This window comes from Schistocerca gregaria, chromosome 3 (genome assembly GCF_023897955.1).
Source record: "Schistocerca gregaria isolate iqSchGreg1 chromosome 3, iqSchGreg1.2, whole genome shotgun sequence".
Taxonomy (NCBI): Eukaryota; Metazoa; Arthropoda; class Insecta; order Orthoptera; family Acrididae; genus Schistocerca; species Schistocerca gregaria.
Window position 1 is genome coordinate 66,360,740 of NC_064922.1, and position 17,992 is coordinate 66,378,731.

Genomic DNA, 17,992 nt, shown 5'->3' on the forward strand with positions numbered 1-17,992 from the left:
GTTATATTGTTTTCTATTAATGATTGTATTACAATTCATTTTGGTAAGAATCCAAGGAATGGTGGTAGTCCACCTAAAGATAATAAAGATAAGAATATTATGAATTTAATTTCGGTTTTTATATTTCTGGCTGAATAAATTTGATTTATGAAAAATAAATTTATTTGCTTAAATAATAAAACTATAATTAATCTTAATAGTGAGTAAATAATGAAGTATAGTTCTCAGATGTTTTCTCTGACTGTTAATGATCTAATTATTCAACCTAGATGTCTGATTGATGAATATGCTAAAAGTTGTCGTAAGGATGTTTGATTTAAACCTCCTATTGCCCCAATAATAATTCTTAAGATAATAATTGTTCAAATAAAAGTTCTTAATTGAATACGATAAGATAAGACCATTATTGGGGCGATATTTTGTCATGTTATTAATGTTAAACAATTATTTCATCTTGATGCTCCTATAACTTCTGGAAATCAGAAATGGAAAGGTGCAGCTCCAATCTTTAATAATAGTCTAGATCTAATTATTATTGATGGGATAAATTCTGTTTCACATCCCATGGGATATTTTATTTGAATCAGCAAAATTTAAAATAATAATATTGTCGATGCTATTGCTTGGACAATAAAATATTTAATTGATGATTCATTTATTATTATATTTTTATTTCTTGTTAGGAGCGGAATAAATGAAAGTAAGTTGATCTCAAGTCCTATTCAAACCCCAAATCAGGAATTTGATGAAATGGACAGGATCGTTCCTATCATTATGTTGATAGGAAGAGAAGTTTTGTAGAGTTGTTGGTCATTAAAAAGGAGAGGATTGATACCTCTATAAATGGGGTATGAACCCATTAGCTTGTTTAGCTTACCTTTTTACATTAAGGTGTATGATGCACGTTAGTTTTTGATACTAAAGGAGGTAGTTTAATTCTATCTTATGTAATTTTAATGAAGGTAATTTTATTTACTTTATTTACCCTATCAAGGTAACCCTTTAATCAGGCACTTCATTTATTTAATATATAAATCGAAAGTTTTTTTTTGAAAATCTTTTATGTATTATTTTGTTTAATTAGGATTAATTTATCCTGCTCATTTTATTTTTTTTATATATATATATAATAAATAATTTATATTAATATATTACATTTAATTGAAATTAAAGTATTATAAGTTCATCTTACCATTATCAATTGATTATTTTAATGCAATTATTTACCTAGGATTATAGCTACTTATGTTTTTAGCTTAAAATAGGTTATTATAATATAATATATATAATAATATATAATTTAATATTTAATATTATTATAATTGGATATAATAAATAAAATTATTAATTTAAATATAAAATATTTTAATTAATATAAATAATTATATTAATTATAATAATATAATTATGTAAATTATCTATAATTAGATTATTTAACTAATATATATGAAAGTTAACTTAATATAAAAAAAAGAATTCATATTAATAACATATTATATTAAATTACATAATTGTATAAAATATATTTATTATATTATTTAATCTTTCTTTATTTATTAGTGAAAAGAAAGATTAAATAAGAAATAATATAATACATTTATTGCTATACATGTTCCATATTAATCTTTAATTATATATAATAGAGAAGTTGTTGTGGTCATACATAGGGGCGTTTCTTTTTTTTTGTTAATGTTTCTGGTTTTTTTCTTTTTTTTTCTTTAAATATTTGAATCTTTTAATATTTCTGAATTAATAGATTTAAAATTTTCTTATTTTTTATTTTTAAAAGTTTTATTCTTGCTTGTTTATTCACTTTTTCTTTGTATTATATGTAAGTTTTGTTAGACTAAATGTTCTTTTTGCAGTAATTTGATTTAATTATCAAGTGATTTTGGATTTAGCAATTGATTTAGTATCGGCATAATTCGTGCCAGCAGCCGCGGTTATACGATTGATACAAGTGAATATTATTGGTTAAAACAGTTGTTTATATTATTAGGGTTGAAATATAAATTTGTAAGGTGAAATGTTAAAATTTATTTGTGGCCCTTTTTATGAATCTGTGAAATTTAAATAATAAACTAGGATTAGATACCCTATTATTTTAAATGTTAATTATATTTACCAGGGTACTATTAGTTAAGGTCTTTAAACCCAAAGAATTTGGCGGTATCTCATTCCATTCAGAGGAACCTACCCCATGATTGATAATACACGATTTACTCTACTTAATTTATTTGTTTGTATATCTCCGTTATCAGAGAATCTTTTTAGAGTTATAATTCTCAAGATTTATAATTATAAAATATTTCAGGTCAAGGTGCAGCTTATAGTTAAGAGGAGGTGGGTTACAATAGATTTTTGTTTATAACGGATTTGATAGTGAAATACTGTTAATGAAGGTGGATTTGATAGTAATTTAATTTATTTAATTTAACTGATATTGGCTCTGAGATGTGTACACATCGCCCGTCGCTCTCATTATTGATTATTCTATTTTATTTTAAAGTAGCTTCAATTTAGATGAGATAAGTCGTAACATAGTAGATGTACTGGAAAGTGTATCTAGGAAGAGTTTCAAGATATAACTTATTAGTAAAGTGTTTCATTTACACTGAAAATTTTTCTGTGCAAATCAGGATATCTTGATTATTTATTTTATTATAATTATTTTTTGTTTATTTAATTATTTAATATAAATAATTTTATTGTATTTTTGTCTTAGTATATTTTATAGAATTGATTTTTTAAATTATAGTTTATTGGTAATGTAAGTGTTTAATGAAATATTATTTTAAATTTTTTTAAGTAGATTTTATTTATTGTACCTTTTGTATCAGGGTTTATCAAAATTTTAGTATTTATTTTATTTGTCTCGATTTGGGTTGATTTATAAATAATTTATAGTTAATGTATCATAATTATTATTAAATTATTTATAGAAATGAGATGTTAATCGTTTCCCAAGATATCTAGTTTTTTAAGAAAAAATTTAATTTTTTAAAGTTATTTGTTTTTATTTAATTTTTTAAGTAAAAATATTAACTTATTTATTCTTTAAGGGATAAGCTTTGAAGTTAATAACCTATAATTTATTTTATAGAAATATAATAGTAAGCTTTAAACCAGCTATCTTTAAGATTACGTTTTAGTTCATTATTTTTTATTTTGATTTTATAAATATTTTAGGTTTTTTATTAAGATTATTAATTTAATTTTAAAATTTTTGTAATAATGATAGAATTAGTATATTTATTTGTATGAAATTTTTACCTTGTGAACTTATTATAAGGAACTAGGCAAAATTGATTTCCACCTGTTTATCAAAAACATGTCCTCTTGTTTATATTTTGAGGTCTGGCCTGCTCACTGAGCGTATTTTTAAAGAGCCGCGGTATTTTGACCATGCAAAGGTAGCATAATCATTAGTCTCTTAATTAGTGGCTGGAATGAATGGCTTGACGAGAAATCAACTGTCTCTTAATAAATTTTTGAATTTAACTTTTGAGTCAAAAGGCTTAAATTCTGCTTTAGGACGAGAAGACCCTATAGAGCTTGACATTTTACTTTTATATAGTTTTTTGTTTGTCTTTCTATATTTAATGATGATGTTTTGTTGGGGTGACATGAAGAATAGATAAACTCTTCAATATTATATCATTTATTTATGTTTGTTATTTTGATCCATAATTTATGATCATAAGATTAAGTTACCTTAGGGATAACAGCGTAATTGTTTTTGAGAGCTCATATCGACAAAGCAGATTGCGACCTCGATGTCGGATTAAGAAAAATTTTGGGTGCAGGAGCCCAATGATTAGGTCTGTTCGACCTTTAAATTCTTACATGATCTGAGTTCAGACCGGCGTGAGCCAGGTCGGTTTCTATCCTAAGATTGTTAATCCATATTAGTACGAAAGGACCATATGGTTAAAATATTTTTTGTTATATTGATTAATATTAATTTATTTACTATTTTGACAGATTAATGTGTTGAATTTAGAATTCATTTATGTAGATTTTTTCTACAAATAGTATTGATACTTTATGATTTATTTATATTTATTTTGAATTTTCTTTTATTGGTTATTTGTGTTTTAATTAGTGTTGCCTTTTTAACTTTATTAGAGCGTAAGGTTTTAGGTTATATTCAGATTCGAAAGGGTCCAAATAAGGTAGGTTTTGTTGGAATTCCTCAGCCATTTAGAGATGCTATTAAGTTAATTTGTAAGGAGCAGCCAATTCCTATTATATCTAATTATCTACTTTATTATTTTTCCCCTGTTTTTAATTTAATGATTTCTTTAGCCGTTTGAGTAATTTTTCCTTATTTAACTTATATGTGTTCTTTTTCTTATGGATTTTTATTTTTTTTATGTTGTACTAGATTAGGTGTTTATACTGTTATAATTGCTGGTTGATCTTCTAATTCAAATTATTCATTATTAGGTTCTCTTCGTTCTGTTGCTCAAACAATTTCTTATGAAGTTAGTTTAGCTTTAATTTTATTGTCTTTAATTATTTTAATTGGTAGTTTTAATATGTTTGATTTTATAAACTATCAGCTTTATTGTTGATTTATTATTATTTCTTTTCCTTTAGCTTTAGATTGTTTTGCTTCTTGCTTAGCTGAAACTAATCGTACTCCTTTTGATTTTGCTGAAGGGGAATCTGAGTTAGTTTCAGGATTTAATATTGAGTATGGTGCGGGTGGTTTTACTTTAATTTTTTTAGCTGAATATACTAGAATTGTCTTCATAAGAATGTTATGGGCTTTAATTTTTTTGGGCGGTGATTTTTATTCTTTTATATTTTTTATTAAGCTTGCTATTATATCTTTTGGTTTTATTTGGGTTCGTGGAACATTACCACGGTTCCGTTATGATAAATTAATGTACTTAGCTTGAAAAAGTTTTTTACCTTTATCTTTGAATTTTTTTATTTTCTTTGTTGGTTTAAAGATTTTATTTATCTCATTTGTTTAGTGAAATTTTTTGAGAAAAGTTAATAGAAGAGTTAAACTTCTAATTTTATGTTTTCAAAACATATGCTTTTCCTAAGCTAATTAACTTTATTCCTTAATTAATTTATCTCATGCGTTTGCGACATGGACATTAATTAAGAAATATGTGAAGTAAATAATTGTTAAGATTTGACCTGTTATAATATAAGGTTCTTCAACAGGTCGTTTACCAATTCACGTTAGTAAGCATACAACAACTACTATAATTCAGAATAAAATTTGATTAATAGGGTAAAATTGAATGCCTCGGAATGGTGTTTTATTATAAAATGGTAAAATTATTAAGATTCTAATTGATAAAAATAATGCAATAACACCTCCTAACTTATTAGGGATAGATCGTAGAATTGCATATGCAAATAGGAAATATCATTCTGGTTGAATGTGAACTGGTGTTACTAATGGGTTGGCAGGTACAAAGTTATCTGGATCTCCTAATAGGTAAGGATTAATTAAACATAGTATAATTAATAATGATGTTATTATTACAAATGTAATAGAATCCTTAAAGGTAAAGTATGGATGGAATGGAATTTTTTCAATATCTCCATTTACTCCAAGAGGATTATTAGATCCTGTTTGGTGAAGAAAAAATAAATGAATTGCTGCTATAGCAGCAATAATAAATGGTAATACAAAATGGAATGTGAAGAATCGATTTAATGTTGCATTATCAACAGCGAATCCTCCTCATACTCATTGGACTAAATCTGTTCCTAAGTATGGGATTGCTGATAATAAATTAGTAATTACTGTTGTACCTCAAAAAGATATTTGGCATCAGGGTAAGACATATCCTATAAATGCAGTTGCTATAACTAAAAATAAAATCACTGTACCAATTATTCAAGTATGTATATATATATAAGATCCATAGTAAATTCCCTGTCCTACATGTAAGTAATTACAAATAAAAAATATAGATGCTCCATTTGCGTGTAAGGTTCGGATAATTCAACCATTATTTACGTCTCGGCAGATGTGTACTACACTACTGAATGCTATTTCAATATTTGATGTATAATGTATAGCTAAAAATAGTCCAGTTACGATTTGAATTACCAAACATAACCCTAATAGGGATCCAAAATTTCATCAAAATGAAATATTTGTTGGGGCAGGTAAGTCAATTAATGTAATTCTTGTAATGTAAATAAATAATACTAGTATACCACCAAGAAATGTTAAAAATAAAATATATGATAATCAATATCTTTCTATTATTGTTCCTGTTATTAATCCAACTAGGAAGGTTTGAAGGATAATAAAAAGCATTATTGATATTGGGTGTCTTAATTTAATAAAATTAATATTTATTACATTTGATAATGATATAATTATTATTTTGATCATTTCAGGGGTTAGTTTATTTAAAATACCGGTTTTGGGGACCGATGATGGAAGCTTTTCCACCTCTGAAGTTTTAAAAGTGGGGGCTGGACTTATTTCCGGTTTACAAGACCGGCGTTTTTTTTTAAACTATTAAAACTAATGTTTATATTCTCTATTTTTACTTCTTTATTGATTTATTTTGCTGGTGTTTATGTTTTTTCTTCTAAACGTAAACATTTATTAATGGTTCTTTTGAGATTAGAATATATTGTTCTTTCTTTATTTATGTTAGTTATTGTTTTTCTTATTGAGTTTGATTATGATTATTTTTTTCCTGTTATTTTTTTAGTTTTTTCTGTTTGTGAGGGTGCTTTAGGTCTTTCTATTTTAGTTTCAATAATTCGTTCTCATGGTAATGATTTATTTAATTCTTTTGGTTTATCTTTATGTTAAAGTATTTATTTATAACTATTTTTTTGATCCCTCTTTGTTTATTAAATAATTGTTGATGGTTGGTTCATTCTTTAATGTTTCTGTCGGGTTTTGTTTTTATAATTTGTGTTTATTCATATGCTGATTTGAATATAATTAGATATTATTTTGTTATTGATTATTTTTCTTTTAGTTTAATTTTACTTAGTTTTTGGATTTGTTCTTTAATAGTCACTGCTAGAGGTTCAGTTTATTTAAGTTCATATCATTCTAATTTTTTTGTTTTTATGGTTTTGATTTTAATAATTATGCTTTATTGTTCATTTGCTAGATTAAGTCTTCTTTCTTTTTATATTTTTTTTGAGGCTAGATTAGTTCCTACTTTACTTTTAATTTTGGGTTGGGGTTAGAAAACCTGAGCGTTTGCAGGCTGGTGTTTATTTAATTTTTTATACTTTGGTTGCTAGATTACCTTTATTATTAGTTTTATTTAAGGTTTATGATTTTTCTAATACTTTATATTTTCCTTTATTGGTTGATTTTGGTTCTTATTATTTTATGTTTTATGTATTTATAATTTTGGCTTTTTTAGTTAAGATACCTATGTTTTTGGTTCATTTATGACTTCCTAAGGCTCATGTAGAGGCCCCTATTTCAGGTAGAATAATTCTTGCTGGTGTTTTATTAAAGTTAGGTGGTTATGGTATTTTTCGTGTTATAAAGGTTATTTCTTATTTGGGTTTAAAGTTTAATTATTTTTGATTGTCTTTAGGTTTATCTGGGGGTGTTATTGTAAGATTTATTTGTTTTCGTCAGGTTGATGTAAAGTCTTTAATTGCATATTCTTCTGTTGCTCATATAAGAATGGTTATTGGTGGATTGATGACTATGAATTGATGAGGTTGTGTAGGTTCTCTTTCTCTAATGGTTGGTCATGGTTTATGTTCTTCTGGTTTATTTTGTTTATCTAATATTATTTATGAACGTTTAGGTAGACGAAGATTATTAATTAACAAGGGTATAATTAATTTGATGCCAAGAATGGCTTTATGATGATTTCTTTTAAGATCATCAAATATGGCTGCTCCTCCTTCTTTAAATTTGGTAGGTGAAATTAGATTATTAAATAGAATTATATCTTGATCTTCTTTTAGATTCTTTGCTTTGATTTTTTTATCTTTTTTTAGAGCTGTTTATACTTTGTATATATATTCTTATTCTCAGCATGGGAATTATTATTCTGGTGTTTATACTTGTTCTCTTGGTTATTTTCGTGAATATCATCTTTTACTTTTACATTGATTGCCTTTAAATATTCTCTGTTTAAAGGGTGAATATTTCTTTGTTTAGTTTGCTTAAGTATTTTAATTAAAAATATTGTTTTGTGGAATCAATGATATGAAGTTTTTCATCTTAGGCCGTGAATTTATTTTCTATTTGTTCTTTGAGTTTTTTTTCTTTGTTTATTTCGAGAACTATAATTTTTATTTTAGGTATTTATTATTTAATAATTGATTATAGAGTTTTTGTTGAGTGAGAGCTTTTCAATTTAAATGGTTCTATAGTTGTTATAACTTTAATTTTGGATTGAATATCTCTTATTTTTATATCTTATGTTATATATATTTCTTCTTTGGTTATTTATTATAGAGAGGATTATATATCTGGTGAAAAGAATATAAATCGTTTTATTATTATTGTTTTAATATTTATTCTTTCTATAGGTTTTTTAATTATTAGTCCTAATTTAATTAGAATTTTATTAGGTTGAGATGGTTTAGGTTTAGTTTCTTATTGTTTAGTTATTTATTATCAAAATGTAAAATCTTATAGTGCTGGTATATTAACTGCACTTTCTAATCGTATTGGTGATGTTGCTATTTTAATTTCTATTGCATGAATGTTAAATTTTGGTGGTTGAAATTATATTTATTATTATGATTTTATTTCTAATTCTTTTGAAATAAAGCTCATTACTATATTAATTGTTTTAGCAGCTATAACTAAGAGAGCTCAGATTCCTTTCTCTTCATGACTTCCTGCTGCTATAGCAGCTCCTACTCCTGTTTCTGCTTTAGTTCATTCTTCTACTCTTGTTACTGCTGGTGTTTATTTATTAATTCGTTTTAGACCAATATTGGATACTTATAATTGTGGTTGATTTTTACTTTTAATTGGTTGTATAACTATATTTATGGCTGAATTGGGCGCTAATTTTGAGTTTGATTTAAAGAAGATTATTGCTCTTTCTACTTTAAGACAACTTGGTTTAATAATAAGAATTTTGGCTATAGGTTATCCAAAGCTTGCATTTTTTCATTTATTGGCTCATGCTTTATTTAAGGCATTATTATTTATATGTGCAGGTTCAATAATTCATAATTTGAAGGATTCTCAGGATATTCGTTTTATAGGATCAATTGTTAATTTCATACCTTTAACTTCAGTTTGTTTTAATGTTTCTAGTTTATCTTTGTGTGGAATACCTTTTTTAGCGGGATTTTATTCAAAGGATTTAATTCTTGATATGGTTTGTTTAAGATGAATTAATTGTTTAATTTTTTTTCTTTATTTTTTTTCTACTGGTTTAACTGCTTCTTATTCTTTTCGTTTGTTTTATTATTTAATATCTGGTGATAATAATTTTTATTCTAGATTTTCTTTTGATGATAAGGGTTATTATATTTCATTTGGAATAATTGGTCTATTGTTTGTTGCTGTTTTTGGTGGTAGTCTTTTATCTTGATTAATTTTTCCTATTCCTCATGTGATTGCTTTACCTTATTATTTAAAGTTTTTAACTATTACAGTTGTTATTTTAGGTGCTTATTTAGGTTATCTTATTTCTAATTTTGATTTTTCTCATAATTTATTTTCTTTAAGTATACTTTCTTTTGTTAGATTTGCTGGTTCTATATGATTTATACCTTTTCTTTCAACTAAGTTTATTAGATATATTCCTTTAAAAATAGGTTATCATTCATCTAAGTCATTTGATTATGGTTGAGGTGAATTACTTGGTGGTCAAGGTTTATATAGATTATTTATTTATTTAATTGGTTATATTCAAGGTTGATATGATTCTAATTTCAAGATTTATCTTTTAACTTTTATTTTTTGAATATTTATTTTGGTAATATTGTTTTTCGTTTACTTAAATAGCTTATAATTAGAGCGTGACACTGAAGATGTTAAGGAAGTATTTTTACTTTCAAGTATTTATAAATATAGATATATTATTTTTACAGTGAAAATGTAACGTTTTATTTAAACTATATAAATTTTAGAAATGTTAACGGAGTTTAACCGCTAATATAAAAAGTTAGCAGCTTTCATATTGGCTTTACATTTCCTTAATTGGAACTATTATAGTTCAATTATATTATTAACAGTAATACGCCTCTTTTTGGCTTCAATTAATAAGAATAAGGGTAGTACATACCAATCTTCCAGGTCGAAACTGACTGCAATATTTCGCTTCTTATTCTATTTAAGGTTGATTGATAATATCAATACTTTTTGAATGCAACCCAAATGTTATATTTAACTACAACCCTTTATTCTGCTCATTGTAATGCTCCTTGGTTTCATTCATGGTATAGTCCTCCTAATAGAACTAGAATAAAAAATATTGTTGATACTGTTCAGATTATAATGTCTGAAGTTTTAAAAATAATTACAATTGGTAGAATTAGTGCAATTTCTACATCAAAAATTAAAAAGATTACTGCGATTAGGAAGAATCGTATTGAGAATGGTATTCGTGCTGATCTTTTTGGATCAAACCCACATTCAAATGGTGATCTTTTTTCTCGATCATTAATTAATTTTTTTGATAGTGTTGTTGCCAGGATTATAACAATTATTGGAATAATAAATCTAATGAAAACTCTTGTTGATAGAATTAGAATTGTTTTTCTTGATTTACATCAAGCTTTCTCATTGGAAGTCAAATGTACTATTTATACTAGAAAAACAATTATCTACCTCATCAATTAATAGAGATATATAAGAATAATCATACTACGTCTACGAAGTGTCAGTATCATGCTGCTGCTTCAAATCCAAAGTGATGTCTTGGTGAAAATTGATTTATTGAGTGTCGAAGTAGACATGTTGATAAAAAGATTGTTCCAATAATTACGTGTAAACCATGGAATCCTGTTGCAACAAAGAATGTTGATCCATAAACTGCATCTGCAATGGTAAAAGGTGCTTCTCAATATTCATATGCTTGAAGTATTGTAAAGTATAGTCCTAATAACACTGTGAAGAATAATCCTTGTAGTGCTTGAGTATGATTAGATTCCATTAAACTATGATGTGCTCATGTTACTGTTACTCCTGATGCTAAAAGAATAGCTGTATTAAGTAATGGAATTTGTATAGGGTTAAAGGGTTGAATTCCTATTGGAGGTCATAGTATTCCTAGTTCAATTGTTGGTGCTAATCTTCTTCTAAAGAATGCTCAAAAAAAAGAAACGAAAAATAATACCTCTGATGCAATAAATAAAATTATTCCTCATCGTAATCCAATTGATACAAATCCTGTATGTAATCCTTGATATGTTCCTTCTCGTACTACATCTCGTCATCATTGAATTATAGTTAGTAGGGTAATTCCAAATCCAATTATGAATAAGTTAATATTAAATAGGTGGAATCATTTTGCTAGTCCTGATACTAGGACTATTGCTCCAATTGCTCCTGTTAATGGTCAAGGTCTATAGTCTACTAAGTGGAATGGGTGGTTTGAGTGAGTTGTTAACATAGGTTTAATATACTTCTCTAGAATATAGAGTTCTTAGAATTGAGAAAACATAGGCTTGAATTATTGCTACTGCTGATTCTAGAATTAATAGAAGTATTTGTCCAATAATTAGTAATGAGATTAAGTTTATTGCTATAGATGGTCCTGTGTTTCCTAATAAGGTTAATAATAAGTGTCCTGCAATTATATTTGCTGCCAACCGTACTGCTAATGTACCTGGTCGAATAACATTACTAATTGTTTCAATTAGTACTATAAATGATATTAATGCAGGCGGTGTACCTTGTGGTAGAAGGTGTGTAAATATATGATTAGTATGGTTAATTCATCCAAATAATATAAATCTTAGCCAAATAGGTAGGGCAATTGCAAATGTTAATGCTAAATGTCTTGTTCTAGTAAAAATATAAGGGAATAATCCTATGAAATTGTTAAATAATATTATAATAAAAATTGAGATGAAAATGAATGTTGTTCCATTAAATGATTTTGGTCCAAGAAGTGTTTTAAATTCATTATGTAAGGTTAAATTTAGTTTATTTCAGATAATGTTAATTCGTGATGGTGTAGGTCAAAATAGTGATGGGATTAATAATAGTCCTAGAAATGTTCTAGTTCAATTTAATGATAAATTAAAGATGTTAGTTGATGGGTCAAATGTTGAGAATAGATTTGTTATCATTTTCAATTTAAGTTTTTTATTTCAATTGTTCCTTTTTCTGCTCTTTTAATAAGGTTAGGTTTAAATGAGAAGAAGTTTATTTGATTAAACAAGATTAATGTAGCTGAAAATATAATGAATAGTGAGAATCATATAAGAGGGGATATTTGAGGGATTTGGATATAATTTCCCCATCAGAAGTAGTCGTTAATTTACTATTATTTGGTTTAAGAGACCATTACTTACTTTCAGTCATCTGATGAATTTCAAGGTGTACTAATTTTTTTAGTTACTTTAGAATGACACTCTAATGTTATTTATTTTAACTAACTCCTTAAATTATCTTAGATAATCACTTAATAAATAAATTTACTGAAGTTCTTTCAATTACAATTGGTATAAATCTGTGGTTTGCTCCACAGATTTCTGAGCATTGTCCAAAGAATAATCCAGGTCGATTTATTGTGAATGTTCCTTGATTTAACCGACCTGGCGTTGCATCAATTTTAACCCCTAATGCAGGAACTGCTCATGAGTGTAGAACATCTGATGCTCTTGTTAATACTCGTACTTCTGTATTTATTGGTAGGATTGTTCGGTTATCTACATCTAGTAGTCGGAATCCATCATTTTCTAGGTCTTGTTCTGGTGTTATATAAGTGTCAAATTCTACGTCTATGAAGTCTGAATATTCATATCTTCAATATCATTGTCGTCCAATGGTTTTAATTGTAATTATTGCATCTACTGAATCATCAAGTAAATATAATAGTCGTAATGATGGAAGGGCAATAAAAATTAATGTAATTGCTGGTAAAGCTGTTCAGATTGTTTCAATTAAATGTCCATGAAGTATATTACGGTTAGTATAGGCAATAAATAATATATAACTTAGGGCATAACCTACAATTACTGTAATTAATAATAATACGACCATAGTACGATCATGAAAGAGTGATAATTGCTCCATTAATGGTGAAGCTCCATCTTGAAGAGATAAATTTGATCATGTTGCCATTAATAAATATTTTCTAATAAAAGGTCAAACCTTTATTTGTAGAGCTTAAATCTACTGCACTAATCTGCCATATTAGAATCTAGAGATTAATGGTAATTCTGAGTAACTATGTTCTGCAGGAGGGTTATTTTGTAGTCATTCTGTTGATCTTCTTATGTTAGCTCTAAATATAATTGCTCGGTTTGTAATCATTCTTTCTCATATAATTACAATGAATATAATGATTCCTACAATAGAAATTGTAGACCCAATTCTTGATACTACGTTTCATGATGTATATGCGTCTGGGTAGTCAGAGTATCGTCGAGGTATTCCTGCTAATCCTAGGAAGTGTTGAGGAAAGAATGTTAAATTTACTCCAATGAATATAATTGTAAATTGGATTTTTAATCATGTATTATTTATAGTTAATCCTGTAAATAGTGGATATCATTGAATGACACCTCCTATAATTGCAAATACTGCTCCTATAGATAATACATAATGAAAGTGGGCTACTACATAATATGTATCATGTAATACAATATTAAGTGATGAATTTGCTAATACTAATCCTCTTAATCCACCAATTGTAAATAGGAAAATAAATCCTAGAGCTCATAATAATGGTGGATTGAACTTGAATTTAGTTCCATATAATGTAGCTAATCATCTAAATACCTTAATTCCTGTAGGTACAGCAATAATTATTGTTGCTGATGTAAAATATGCTCGTGTGTCAACATCCATTCCTACTGTAAATATATGATGTGCTCATACAATAAATCCTATTAGTCCAATTGATAGTATAGCATAAATTATACCTAATGTTCCAAATGATTCAATTTTTCCTCTTTCTTGACATACAATATGTGAAATAATTCCGAACCCCGGTAGAATTAAAATATAAACTTCTGGGTGTCCAAAGAATCAAAATAGATGTTGATATAGAATTGGGTCACCCCCTCCTGCAGGGTCAAAGAATGATGTATTTAAATTTCGATCTGTTAATAATATAGTAATAGCTCATGCTGAAACTGGAAGTGAAAGAAGGAGAAGTAATGCTGTAATAGCTACAGATCATACAAATAAAGGTGTTTGATCTAAAGTTATACTTTCTGATCGTATATTAATTGCTGTTGTAATGAAATTCACTGCACCAAGAATAGATGATACACCTGCTAAATGCAGTGAAAAAATAGCTAGATCGACAGATGCACCCCCGTGTGCAATAGCTCCTGCTAGAGGAGGGTAAACTGTTCATCCTGTACCAGCACCATTATCTACTATAGAAGATGTAAGAAGAAGGGTTAGTGAAGGTGGTAGTAATCAAAAACTTATATTATTTATTCGTGGAAATGCTATATCTGGTGCACCAATTATTAGTGGAACAAGTCAATTACCAAATCCACCAATTATAATAGGTATTACTATACAGAAAATTATTACGAATGCGTGAGCTGTAATAATAACATTATAAATCTGGTCATCCCCAATTAGAGATCCGGGTTGGCCAAGTTCAGCACGAATAAGTATTCTTATTGATGTTCCTACTATTCCTGCTCATGCTCCAAATATGAAGTATAAAGTACCAATGTCCTTATGGTTTGTTGAGAATAATCATTTTTGCGGTAAGATGGCTGAATTTTAGGTGGTAGACTGTAAATCTACTTATGAGATGTTTTCTCTCTTATCATATTTAGGTCTTATATTCAATTATGATTCTAGACTGCAATTCTAGAGGTGTAAAATTTCACTAAGGCCTAAAAGATTATTCTTTTAATTATAACTTTGAAGGTTATTAGTTTGATTAACTTAAGTCCTTAGTATAATGAAATTAAGGTTGATGTTGAAATCAATCCTATTGTTGAAATTATTACTGTTATAGGAAGAATGATTCTTGATTTTTGGGACTTTATCTTTATAGATCACGAATTTTCTGTGTATGATTTAATTAGAGCTGAGAATCTAATATGTATATAGTAGTAGAGTGTAATTGTAGTTAATACAACTATAATAGTTATAATAGTTGTTATATTGTTTTCTATTAATGATTGTATTACAATTCATTTTGGTAAGAATCCAAGGATTGGTGGTAGTCCACCTAAAGATAATAAAGATAAGAATATTATGAATTTAATTTCGGTTTTTATATTTCTGGCTGAATAAATTTGATTTATGAAAAATAAATTTATTTGCTTAAATAATAAAACTATAATTAATCTTAATAGTGGGTAAATAATGAAGTATAGTTCTCAGATGTTTTCTCTGACTGTTAATGATCTAATTATTCAACCTAGATGTCTGATGAATAAGCTAAAAGTTGTCGTAAGGATGTTTGATTTAAACCTCCTATTGCCCCAATAATAATTCTTAAGATAATAATTGTTCAAAAAAAAGTTCTTAATTGAATACAATAAGATAAGACCATTATTGGGGCGATTTTTTGTCATGTTATTAATGTTAAACAATTATTTCATCTTGATGCTCCTATAACTTCTGGAAATCAGAAATGGAAAGGTGCAGCTCCAATCTTTAATAATAGTCTAGATCTAATTATTATTGATGGGATAAATTCTGTTTCCCATCCCATGGGATATTTTATTTGAATCAGCAAAATTGAAAATAATAATATTGTCGATGCTATTGCTTGGACAATAAAATATTTAATTGATGATTCATTTATTATTATATTTTTATTTCTTGTTAGGAGCGGAATAAATGAAAGTAAGTTGATCTCAAGACCTATTCAAACCCCAAATCAGGAATTTGATGAAATGGACAGGATCGTTCCTATCATTAATGTTGATAGGATGAGAAGTTTTGTAGAGTTGTTGGTCATTAAAAAGGAGAGGATTGATACCTCTATAAATAGGGTATGAACCCATTAGCTTGTTTAGCTTACCTTTTTACATTAAGGTGTATGATGCACGTTAGTTTTTGATACTAAAGGAGGTAGTTTAATTCTATCTTATGTAATTTTAATGAAGGTAATTTTATTTACTTTATTTAGCCTATCAAGGTAACCCTTTAATCAGGCACTTCATTTATTTAATATATAAATCGAAAGTTTTTTTTTGAAATTCTTGTATGTATTATTTTGTTTAATTAGGATTAATTTATCCTGCTCATTTTATTTTTTTTATATATATATATATATAATAAATAATTTATATTAATATATTACATTTAATTGAAATTAAAGTATTATAAGTTCATCTTACCATTATCAATTGATTATTTTAATGCAATTATTTACCTAGGATTATAGCTACTTATGTTTTTAGCTTAAAATAGGTTATTATAATATAATATATATAATAATATGTAATTTAATATTTAATATTATTATAATTGGATATAATAAATAAAATTATTAATTTAAATATAAAATATTATAATTAATATAATTAATTATATTAATTATAAAAATATAATTATGTAAATTATCTATAATTAGATTATTTAACTAATATATATGAAAGTTAACTTAATATAAAAAAAGAATTCATATTAATAACATATTATATTAAATTATATAATTGTATAAAATATATTTATTATATTATTTAATCTTTCTTTATTTATTAGTGAAAAGAAAGATTAAATAAGAAAGAACATAATACATTTATTGCTATACATGTTCCATATTAATCTTTAATTATATATAATAGAGAAGTTGTTGTGGTCATACATAGGGGCGTTTCTTTTTTTTTGTTAATGTTTGTGGTTTTTTTCTTTTTTTTTCTTTAAATATTTGAATGCTTTTATTTTTTCCTGAATTAATAGATTTAAAATTTTCTTATTTTTTATTTTTAAAAGTTTTATTCTTGCTTCTTTATTCACTTTTTCTTTGTATTATATGTAAGTTTTGTTAGACTAAATGTTCTTTTTGCAGTAATTTGATTTAATTATCAAGTGATTTTGGATTTAGCAATTGGTTTAGTATCGGCATAATTCGTGCCAGCAGCTGCGGTTATACGATTGATACAAGTGAATATTATTGGTTAAAACAGTTGTTTATATTATTAGGGTTGAAATATAAATTTGTAAGGTGAAATGTTAAAATTTATTTGTGGCCCTTTTTATGAATCTGTGAAATTTAAATAATAAACTAGGATTACATACCCTATTATTTTAAATGTTAATTATATTTACCAGGGTACTATTAGTTAAGGTCTTTAAACCCAAAGAATTTGGCGGTATCTCATTCCATTCAGAGGAACCTACCCCATGATTGATAATACACGATTTACTCTACTTAATTTATTTGTTTGTATATCTCCGTTATCAGAGAATCTTTTTAGAGTTATAATTCTCAAGATTTATAATTATAAAATATTTCAGGTCAAGGTGCAGCTTATAGTTAAGAGGAGGTGGGTTACAATAGATTTTTGTTTATAACGGAGTTGATAGTGAAATACTGTTAATGAAGGTGGATTTGATAGTAATTTAATTTATTTAATTTAACTGATATTGGCTCTGAGATGTGTACACATCGCCCGTCGCTCTCATTATTGATTATTCTATTTTATTTTAAAGTAGCTTCAATTTAGATGAGATAAGTCGTAACATAGTAGATGTACTAGGAAGAGTTTCAAGATATAACTTATTAGTAAAGTGTTTCATTTACACTGAAAATTTTTCTGTGCAAATCAGGATATCTTGATTATTTATTTTATTATATTTATTTTTTGTTTATTTAATTATTTAATATAAATAATTTTATTGTATTTTTGTCTTAGTATATTTTATAGAATTGATTTTTTAAATTAT

General features: G+C 26.3%; 1 pseudogene; it reads left to right on the forward strand.

Moving 5' to 3' along the window:
• The first annotated feature begins 8,425 nt into the window (after positions 1 to 8,425).
• LOC126353967 (NADH-ubiquinone oxidoreductase chain 5-like) lies at positions 8,426 to 9,737 on the forward strand (annotated as a pseudogene).
• The last annotated feature ends 8,255 nt before the right edge of the window (positions 9,738 to 17,992 follow it).